The sequence below is a fragment of the Oryzias latipes genome, chromosome 24 (assembly GCF_002234675.1).
Source record: "Oryzias latipes chromosome 24, ASM223467v1".
Lineage (NCBI taxonomy): Eukaryota > Metazoa > Chordata > Actinopteri > Beloniformes > Adrianichthyidae > Oryzias > Oryzias latipes.
Window position 1 is genome coordinate 12,062,655 of NC_019882.2, and position 11,459 is coordinate 12,074,113.

General features: G+C 40.9%; 1 protein-coding gene and 1 pseudogene across 2 annotated transcripts in view; one reads left to right on the forward strand and one right to left on the reverse strand.

Annotated features, from left to right (window-relative positions):
• The window catches only part of LOC105357177, a 302,080-nt gene that overhangs the window by 203,800 nt on the left and 86,821 nt on the right, over positions 1 to 11,459 (forward strand). The window lies entirely within an intron of this gene.
• Positions 908 to 8,642, reverse strand: LOC101160127 (annotated as a pseudogene).

Below are 11,459 nucleotides of genomic sequence, written 5' to 3' on the forward strand. Positions count from 1 at the left end.
GTCTGATGCTCCGCGGTGAGTCGGCAGGTTGGACGGATCGTCTGCGGTGACGGCGGGGGGGTCGGAGGTGCTCGCGCCTGAAGAGCTCGCGCCCTGTCGGGATGGAGGAGCCTCCGTTATCCTGAAGGAGCGCACCTGGATGTGAACGGAAGTCACTTCTAAAGCACTCTGAGTGGTGAGTTCAGGTTCATCCTGGACTGTCACCTCCGTGTCTCTGTCATTTTCAGTAATTTTCTTGTCTTCGTTTTGACAGTTATTCTCAAGCTTGTTCTTGTTGATTTGGATCTGTGTCGGAGTTTCTCTGGCAGCTTCAGATCCAGTCCGGTTCAGTTTGGTCCCGGTTCGGAAGGATGTGGGTTCCCAGATGAGGCTGTAATAAACAGCCAAAACGATTGCGGCCACGGACACCGCCAGCACGTAAGCCAGCACGGTGAGAACCCTAACCCACTTCTTGTTGAACCTGGCCATGTCCCTCGCCTTCTTGTCCCCGGTGTAGGTGGCTGGTTTCCCGCTCCCCGGGCTCCACTTCCGCTGCTGCCGCATGCTGCGGCTGCTCTGCGGGCAGAAATACGCAGCTGGGGTCGGTGTGGGCGGCCGGGGCACTCAAACAGCAAGCTCTGTCTTCCACTCATCCCAGATTAGACCCACTGTTACAACTTTGTATCTTTTATAATCACTCCGACAAGTTAAACCGTGTAAACCGGAAAACTTGATTCAGGGTTTCAAAACAAAAGCACGTGACCGGAAGCGTTGCATTGGCGTGAATAGTTTCAGAAACTCAATTGATGAAGAAGATAATAAAGAAATTAACCTTATTTTTTACTTTTTGTAAATCAGTGTGCACATCATAGTTTTTCAAGAGCAGCAGTATGTTCACATTCAAAAACACAAACACACAGTTTTGGGATTGAGTGTTTTTATCATTTTGTTTATTTCTCTCATTGCTGCAAACATGAAAAATAATTTTTCCCTTACGCTGTTCAGAGTGTGAGTTTCATTCATGAATAGTCACACTAGTTTCACACCCAATTCAGGCTGATGACTGCTGCAGCCATCAATCCCTCTAACATTTATGTATTTTCCTGGTGAAACACCAATACCACATTTAAAGTTGCACTCTCTGTTTCCAGAGTCTCCATATAGTCTTGAATTTGGGTTAAATCGATTATTATTTATTATTATCACTTCGATGATGTATATTATAAATGCAGGATGTTTTCCATGAATTGCTGAAATTAACTTATAGCTTTGAAAAGTTTAAACAATCCTTTGAGCGTTCTCAAATGTGCTTTATTTCATAAATGGGTGCTTATAGCATTTTCTTTTGAATATTAGGCTCTTGAGAAAAAAGTTCATTTCTGACAAATGTATAAACTTTGTAAGAAAAAATGTATTAACCTAAATGTTATTTTTTTATGTAATGCTGAAGTTATAAATAAAGAGCAATTTAAATATACAATATATAATTGAATTTGACCTTAAAAAATGAAAAGAAGCTATGGTAGTAACTACACTACATGCAAGTGTATTATCTCAGTGTTGCCACCTTGGGGAAATGCACAAACACATCCTAAAACCTCAAAATTTAAATAAAAATACCAATAAATGACCAACGAGTATATGAAGCTTTCTTCTAATTATTTAGTTTTTTCTAAAGATATTGAAATTTGCATCTAAATGTTGGCTGAACTGAATATTAATTTTTATTTATTTTGATAATATTCTAATGCATTTAAATATTGCACTAAGTGTTCAATTAAGAAAATTTTATTGTTTTAAAGAAAATCCAAAATGGTTGGCCTCTGGGAGAGTTTTCTTTTTAAATCATGCTTTTAAATACAAAACAAAATTTTTATTGTGATAATTGTAGTTTTTTCCCATTAAATTTGTATGGAACCCTTTTCCTGTAATGCTTCTTCATTGAGCATAATACATCTTTTATTGTTTTAAGTAATTACTAAGGATAAACTGTGACTGCTATTTTGCTTAACTATCTTTTAATATGCCCATCTTTATGCAGCTGACTTAAAATAACTAAGAAAAGAGTAACAGTGTCTCTTTTTAGTCATCTTGATAAAATACTGGTTGTTTTTGGATCCGGTTCTGCAGCAGCTTTGGCGCCGAACATCCAGGAAAACCTGTCAATCCCCCCCCAAAAATTAGAAAACATTAGCAGGAGAAATATTGACAGCAAAAACAAAGAATCCTTTTGTAAATTAGTAAATTAGGCCATTGTTGTATAGTAGGAGAGGGATCAAATACTATAGACATCATTAAACTAAAGACAACTTTAAAAAAGGATTACGTAGAAAGAATGAAAACAGCCATGTCTGATAATAATGTTTTTCTCAGCCCTTTTTTTGAGATAATGACTTAATAACTTAATAAAACCAAATTCATTTTCTCGAGATTTAGGTTTTGGCAGAAAACCAAAAAAACTTGCTTTTCATTAGCGGTCACTGAAAGTTGCTTATTTTCTCAAATGACTTAGTAATTTGAACGTTTTTCTGTCCAACAAAATGAGCTTTACTAAACTTTACCTTTGTTTTTTGATATCGTTCTTTCTTGTTGTAGTAGTGGCAATGATTTATTAAGAAACTGGATGTTTTTACACATGTCTGTTAATTAAAAAAATTACCTTACATTTACAGCTCTCTTGTAAAACTGTCTCAGTCAAAAGACAGATATTTTCACTTTTAAAAGTTGTGTTAAAGGAAAATCAATATAAGAACTGGATTTGGCCTTTTTTTTTTTGGAGAGTTTTGCTGCAAGATTTAAAGTGAACCCACCTGTGGCTCAGATTGTATTTCCTTACTCGTCCATGTTCTTCTTGGAGGATCCGTCTCTGGTCTTGGCCCTCAGCTTATTAACTTGTGCTTCGGCAATATCTGCCCTCTCCTCTGCCTCCTCTAGCTCATGCTGCAGCTTACGGACCTTGGCCATGTTGGCATTGGCTGCCTCCTCTGCTTCATCAGCTGCATGCTTGTAGGACTTCACCTTCAATTGCAGCTTGTCGACAAGGTCTTGCAGGCGTGCCAGGTTCTTGCGGTCCTCCTCGGTCTGGTAGGTGAGCTCTTTAATCCTACGTTCATATTTCCGCACTCCTTTAATGGACTCGGTTCCCCTCTTCTGCTCTGCATCCAGTTCATTCTCCAGCTCCCGAATACGAGCTTCCAGTTTCTGGACCTGCTTCTTACCACCTTTCATGGCGATCTGTTCTGCCTCATCGAGACGGTGTTGCAGGTCTTTGATTGTCTGTTCCATGTTCTTTTTCATGCGCTCCAAGTGTGCACTGGTGTCCTGCTCCTTCTTTAGCTCCTCTGCCATCATGGCTGCATCCGTAATTGCCTTCTTTGCCTTCTCCTCTGCATTGCGGTGCTCCTGTATGATCTCCTCTATCTCATTCTGCAGGTTGAGCAGATCTGCTTCATGCTTCTTTTTCTGGTTAATCAGGCTGGTGTTTTGGGAGTGCAGCAGCTGGATCCTCTCTGTTGCATCAGTCAGTTCCTGCTCGGCCAGTTTCCGACTTCTCTCTGTCTGCTCAAGAGCGGCTCTCAGCTCCTCCAACTCACTCTGGATCAAGTTGTTTCGGCGTTCCAGTAGAGTGATGTTTTCTCTTAAGTCATCATTGGAGTGCTGGGTATCATCAAGCTGTAGCTGTGCGTCTTTAAGGAACCCCTGGAGGGTCTTGACCTGCTTCTGGGCATCGGCTGCCTGCCTGTTTGCTTGATTTAGCTGTATCTCCATCTCATTGAGGTCACCCTCCATCTTCTTCTTGACTCTCAGGGCCTCATTTCGACTCCTGGTCTCAGAATCCAAAGAGGATTGAAGCGACTCAAGCATCCGTTGGTAGTTTCTCTTGGCTTGCTCCATTTCCTCATCCTTCTCTGCTAGCTTGCGCTCTATCTCAGCCTTTACTTGGTTGAATTCAAGCTGGGCTCTGAGGATCTTGCTTTCTTCATGCTCCAGAGATCCTTCTGCCTCCTCAAGAGCTGATTGGAGCTCGTTCTTTTCTTGTTCAAGCTGCTTTCTGATCTTTTCTAGCTCATGGGCACTGCGGCCACCTTCTCCAAGCTGATCAGTGAGGTCAGAGATTTCCTCCTGGAGGTTCTTGTTCTCTCTTTTAATTGTTTCAAGTTGATCCAGTGACTCCTCAAAGGCATTCTTAAGTTTGAAGAGTTCAGTGCTTAGAGAACGACTCTCCTTCTGTGAGGCCTCCAATTCAGACTGTGACTCTTCAAACTTCTGCTTCCACTCTGCCAGGACTTTGTCAAAGGTTCTTTGCTTTTTGTCCAGTGCTGCTGATGCTGCATTTGACCTTTCCAGATCCAACATGAGATCTTCAATCTCATTTTGAAGGCGATGTTTGGTCTTCTCTAGCGATGAACACTTTGCATTCACTGCCTCAATGGCCTCCTCTGCCTCTTGCAACCTCTGGACCAGCTTCTTTTTCGCTTCCTCCAGCTCTTCTGTTCTTTGGATTCCATCCGTCTCGTATTTAGTCCTCCATGCCGCAACTTCCGTGTTGGATTTGGACAGGGCTCTCTGTAGCTCAGCTTTGGCTTCCTGCTCCTCTTCGAACTGTTCTCGGAGTAGATCGCAGTCATGTCGAGCTGACTGAACAGCATGGGCAAGGGCATTCTTTGCCTTTACTTCTTCCTCCAACTGTCTCCGCAGATCTTCCACCTGCTGGTTGTAGGAGTTTTTTCCTCTGGTTAGCTGTGATATGAGACTTTCCTTCTCCTCTAGCTGACGTCCAAACTCTCCATTTTCAGTAAGTAATCTAGCCCTTTGGGTGGTTAAGTCGTTGATGGTCCTTTGAGCCTCCTCAAATTTACATTTATACTCATTCATATTGTCTTCTAATGTACGACACATCTTTTCAATGTTGGCTTTGGACTTGACAACACTCTCCATGCTTGAAGACAAGTCATCCAGCTCCAGCTTGAGCTCATTCTTTTCTTTTTCCAGTTTCTGCTTGACACGCTGCAGATTATCAATGTGTTCCCCCAGTTCAGCAACACTGTCAGCATGCTTCTTTCTTAGGGCGGCAGCAGTGGCCTCGTGTTGGAGAGTTGACTCTTCAAACTCCCTTCGCAGCTTCTGAAACTCAGCATCTCTCTTTTTATTTAGCTCCACTTGAGCTGATGTGGCTCCGCCAACTTCCTCCAAACGTTCACTGATGTCCTCCAGCTCACGGGACAATTCTGAGCGCTGCTTCTCCACTTTTGCTCGCGCTGCACGTTCTGCATCCAACTCTTCTTCAAGCTCCTCAATTTTTGCCTGACTTTCTTTCAGCTTCTTTTGCAGCTGAACTGAATTGGTTTGCTCGTCTTCTAGTTTTGAGTTTACTTGAGAGATCTCAAAGTCTTTCTTCTTGAGTTTTTCTTCTAGCTGCTGCTTGTCATTCTCCAGGTCCATCATATTTTCTTGAGTTAGTTTCAGATCCCCCTCCAACTTTCTCTTTGAGCGTTCAAGATCCATTCTGACTTTCTTCTCTTGCTCAAGTGATCCCTCTAGATCATCCACTTGCTGCTCCAGTTTAGCTTTTGCTTTGGTAAGGCTGTTGGCTTTGTCCTCTTCACTCTGGAGGTCATCCAGTGTCTGCTGATGGGCCTCCTGCAGAGCCTTTTTCTCTTTGGTCAGCTTCAAGATGTTTTCATCTTGAGAAGCTATCTCTTCTACTAGGTTTTTTACTTTGTTCTCTGTGGCGTGTTTCTCTTTTTCCACTTTTGCTAGCGTTAACTCAAGGTCATCAATATCTTTCTTTAGTTCAGAACATTCATCTTCAAGTTTGCGTTTCTTTGCTGTGAGATCTGCATTCAGCTCCTCCTCATCCTCCAACCTCTCGTTCATCTCTTTTAGTTTGGCCTCCAGTTGAATCTTGCTCTTAATCAGCTGTTCACAGCGTTCCTCAGCATCTGTCAGAGTGTCCTGCTCAGATTGAATTTGCAGAGTCAGATCATTCTTTTCTTGGAGAAGAGTCACTATTTTCTCTTCTAGCTCTTTCCTCCTTGTTTCAGATTTCTCCATTGCTTCTTTCAACTTGTTGAATTCATCTTTCATGTTGGCCATCTCCTTTTCAGATTCGGCACTTTTAAGCAGGGGTTTGATCTTGAAAAAGAGCTTCATCCACGGCCAGTTTTTCACACCAAGAAAAGACCGGAGATTCCACTGTATGACCATCAGGGCATCTCGACGTTCCACAAGTTTCACAAACTGCTCCCTCATGAGGAGTCTTCTTGCATTTGCCTGGATCCTTGTAATGATGCGAGAGAGTTGCTCATCTCTCATTTCCTCCAGGGTTCCTAGCAGTCCTGCTTTAAAGAAAACTTTAGTGTGGCCAAACTTGTACTGAGTATGATCAATGCTCAGTGATCCGAGTAACTTCTCAGCACTTTTCTTGCAGTCAATGAACTGACCTTCTGGGATTGCAGAGGCATTCAGTATCCTGTAGCGTTGCTTAAAGTCTCCATAGAGTACCCTGTTTGGGAAACCTTTCCTGCAGATCCTGATGCCTTCCAGTACACCATTACAGCGCAGTTGGTGCATTACAAGGCAATTATCCATGACCCCTGGAATTTTCTTCTCATTGGGAATTAGACAACGGACAAAGTGGGGATGAGTGGTTTTAAGATTGGTCATGAGCTTGTTCAGGTTTTCCCTGTGAAGGGCAGATACTGTCTGAAATGATGACCCTTTCTTTTTTGCCCCCTTGCTACCTCCTTTATCTCCACCATCCGTTCCTGAATAATTAGAAAACAAAACACTTAGCAGCTTCAGGGAGGATTTCTGGTAGAGCCCAACCACGGTTTCGTTTAAGGGGTCTTTGTTTTTGACCAGCCAGCCACTAATGTTGTAATCTACCGTGCCTGCATAGTGAACAAGAGCAAAATGAGCTTCTGCCTTCCCCTTTGCTGCCCTAGGCTTCTCAAACATCTTGTTCTTGCCCAGATGATTATCGTAGAGCTTTGCCTTAAAGGTCTGGTCACTGGCCTTTGGAAACATACATTCCTCCTCAAGGATGGACAAAATCCCCATAGGCTTCTCAATCAGGTCAATACAGGCCTGCAGGTCCATCCCAAAGTCAATGAATTCCCATTCAATTCCTTCTTTTTTGTATTCTTCTTGCTCCAAAACAAACATATGATGGTTGAAAAACTGTTGCAGTTTCTCATTGGTGTAGTTGATGCACAGCTGCTCAAAGGTGTTGAAATCAAAAATCTCAAATCCAGCAATGTCAAGAACTCCTATGAAGTATTGACGATCCTGCTTGGTGTCAAGGGACTGGTTAATTCTAACCACCATCCAGTTAAACATTTTCTCATACACTGATTTTGCCAGAGCGCCAATGGCGTAGTAGACTTGATCTACACCTTGGCCTTTGGTGACGTATTCATTTCCAACCTTAACTCTGGGATGACAGAGTCCTTTAATGAGGTCTGCAGAGTTCAGCCCCATTAGGTAAGCTGATTTATCAGCAGCCTCTGTGCCGTCAGGTTCAGCCTGCTCCTCCCGCTGCTTCTGTTTGAACTTCATGTTGCCGTAGTGCATTATGGCACCGGTCAACTTGTAGACACCCATTTTCTCCTCTTGAGTGAAGCCAAGGACATCAAAGGCACTGTCAGTGGCCATCAGCTCCTCCGAGTCATTGATGGAGGCAACAGTTACCTCTCCTTGGGAGATGTAGGAATAGTCGTATGGGTTGTTTGTTATGAGCAGCAGGTCCAGCAGCTCTGGCTTTTGATTGGACAGGATCTGGTAGAAGATGTGATAATTCCTTTCAGCCTTGAGCTGAAAGGTGACACGGGACTTCTCCAGCAGGTATGTTTCAATGTCGGCAGATGACAGTTTGCCACTTGTGCCAAAATGAATACGGATGAATTTACCAAAACGAGAAGAGTTGTCATTTCTCGCCGTTTTGGCATTCCCAAAGGCCTCAAGTGCAGGGTTTGCCTGAATGATTTGATCCTCCAATGTACCCTTGCTGCTATCTTTTTTTCCTGCACCTCCCACTGCAGCGATGCTCGCAAAATACTGGATGACTCGCTTGGTGTTCACCGTCTTCCCTGCTCCGGATTCTCCGGTGATGAGGACGGACTGGTTCTCCCTGTCTGTCAGCATGTACTGGTAAGCATTATCAGAGATGGAAAAGATGTGTGGAGGGGCCTCACTCCTTTTCTTTCCTCTGTAGGCGGCCACCACATCGTAGTCGTAGACAGGCAGCCATTTGTATGGATTGACAGTGACGCAGAACAACCCAGAATAGGTGTAGATCATCCAGGCAGCATAACGCTCTTTGAGGTTAAACAGCACGGCTGGTTCATGTAGGAAAGTAAACATTGCCATGTCTTCAATCTTATCAAACTTTGGCGGGTTCTGGGGATGAACGTCTGACTCTTTCACAGTCACAGTGTTTCCATCCTCCTTTTTCACAGTCACCATCCCTCCATCTTTGCTCTGGATCTGTCCTTTCATGAATTCCACCTTATCATCGACGACAAAGCATTCCGTTTTGATGTCAAAAGGCTTGGTCTGAGCCTCCAAACGCTCCCTGTCTGACTTCCTCAGAAAAGGAGCAGCCTTTCCAAATTCAGCCATCAGTGCATCGCCCATGGTGGAGAGCGGAGTTGATCAGGAGTGAGAAGAGAATGCTTTTCTGCAAATGTTGCAGAAGTGCAGCATCTTCAAAGCAGCTAGTTGTTTATATAAGCCCACCATGGACCAAATTAGGAGATATCTGTGTAGGAGAAATGATAGCTGAGCTAAATGTGTACCTTAACACACCAGAAGGGCAGATTCAAGACCTTTGGTTGCAAAAATCCTTTTTAGGAGAAGCAGACTTTCACTTCTTATCAGCTCACTGATAGAGACCGGTAGCACTTCTTCATTTAGACTCATCCTCACAGGGGTTTGTGTACTGTGGCCTGACACGTTCCACACAAACCTGTAGATTATTTCAAATCTAGATATCTTTTTTATACAGTTTGTAGGTGCTCCATGAACTAGTAATTTTATCTCCAATAAACATTTTTATAGCAGCATGGCATCCTTAAGTTTTGAAAAAAGTATCAATAAACCTATTTTATTATTTGAGAGAGGGCAAAAAATGTATTAAAATATTAAATATTAAAAGAGAAGAATCTAAAGGAGATACTGAACATCCACAATTAGTGTTTAATTTTCCCTATTTTGTGGGAAATTCTTGACTGAAGTTGGCAACAATTAAGTTTGGTAGCATAATTGAAAAGTCTAAATTAACTTTCATTTAAATAACTTTGGGAGTCCAATTTTTTAAATAAATAAATAATACATTACAGTACTTCAACTGAAGTCAATGATGGTGTCTTCAGGTACCACTGCTGTGAACTACAGTGTTTAGGTGCAAATAATATTGTGCAGGAACAAGTTTTCTACAGGTTTGGAAAATTAAAAAATCATTAACTTAAAAACAAAAGTAAAACCGACTCAAATCTTGTAATTTAGTTGCAACACACCAGGTATTATAAGTGCTGTCTAAAACTTATCAAAGTACTTTACAAAGTAAAGATATTTCTTCTGAGATAAATCATCTTTAGCAGTATTTTTTCTTCATTCAATAACAACAAAATCATGTTTTTATTCATTTTGATCTCTGTTAGTATTACTGTATTAATGAATTATCCTATTTTCATTGAAGTTGGTCTTTAATATTAGAGAACTTTCAGAAATTTAAGACTGTACTTTTGAACTTGCATTTTCTTTTAAGTGACTGGGTTTTTATAATAAAGGCAATATATTATAAAATGTTACTAGATCCTGTTGAAAATGATTAAATCACTTAACAAGCTTCTTGTTTTTCTAATTTTTTTTCATTGTCACATAATGTTGCAATACAAATTTCATTTTTGACACTTACTTGTTTTTAGGGAGAAGTAAAATGTAATAAATGGCCGTTTAGCTGAATTTCTGATATAGCAGGCATTACTTAAACCGCAGCAAGACTTGTTGAAGCATGCTTCAGAGTTGCAGAATAATTTAAGTTAAGTATTTACATCTCTAAACTTTAGTTCCTAAATGATAATGGGCCAATAAAAACCTATTAAAAACGTTTTTAGAAGAAGGAAACTCACAAAAATTGTATTTAAACATGTTTTTTTTCTCTCTTGCACGTTGTATGCTCATGTGGTCACATGAATCCTCTTTATCTGAGCCCTGAAGAACGGTGTGTTTAAAAGCTTCACTTCTAAATTTTGATAAGCATAGTGCTTAGAGATGAGCTGAGGGTTCTGTGTCTCTTTATCTCTGACACCTAGAATTCCTCTGCCTAGAAATAGAAGCTGGAGAGGTTTGTTTTCAGCAACAAGTTAAGAAACTTTTGGTACTACAGTTTTCCAATAACCGTTGAAACTCCTGCGTTAAATCTAGTTAACAGATAATTTTCTTTTTCTGAGGAAATTTGTAATCTCTTTTGTTTCTGTTAATGAACAAATGTAAACACAACCTCAAAGTAATTCACAGATGTTGTTGCATTGACAACATCAAGGGTATTGGAAAAGCACATACTGATGATTCCAGGAAATGATTGCAGACTAATCAGACAGAAGATAGTTTTTGGTTTTTCTTGCTTTTGTACAGACAGGTTATAGTCTTGTTGAAAACCTCTATGGATCCTCCTGTAAAAGATGCTATGGAAGCTGAGAAGTTCCTCCAATTTACAATTAAGTAAAATACCAGTTTTAAATTGTTTTTTTTTTAACTTTGGACCACTGTTATCCAACTTAGCCTCCTCAGATCATAACCAATAAAAATGTTTTATTTCATAGAACAACTTTATTATGTGTTTAAATCACTGACTGTATATGAGAACCTTACTCAATGACCCCTCCCCCTTTGCATTCCAATCATGAAGTACCCACTGGTTCCAAGAAGCCAAAATCATATGGACTTCTGTTGAGAAATAGCCGCTATTATTCAGTCATTATATTTGTCAGAATTACTATTTTTGCTTTGCCACCTTTTTTTAACATGTTCTTGAAAGTTAACAGATTTTCCTGAGCCAGCTTTCAAGTGAAAGGGTTGTGGCCTACCAACAAACTCACTCCTAATTGGCCAAAGTGGTGCCATAGAAATGTTGCTCAGATCGACTTGCCCCATTTACTGCTTACTGATTACTTCTGTTCTGAGCTGGAAGTGGCATTTTCTAAGGGGGACATTGCTCGGTCTAGTTCTTGAAGACATTCAAAGAGTCAAGGTTTCATAGTAAAGCGATGATGATGCAGAGGTTCCTCTTTCTGGATATCAAAAGAACAGGGAACATTTACAGATAACATGTAAATATTCTAGAATATGACTGACAAAATGAAACTTTTTTTAAATATTTGTTTAAACTAGGACAAGAATACACATTTTTTGGGAGGGAGGAAGTAAATTAAACACTTCAACATGACTTTCAGGGAAAAATTACTCTATTCTGAAAC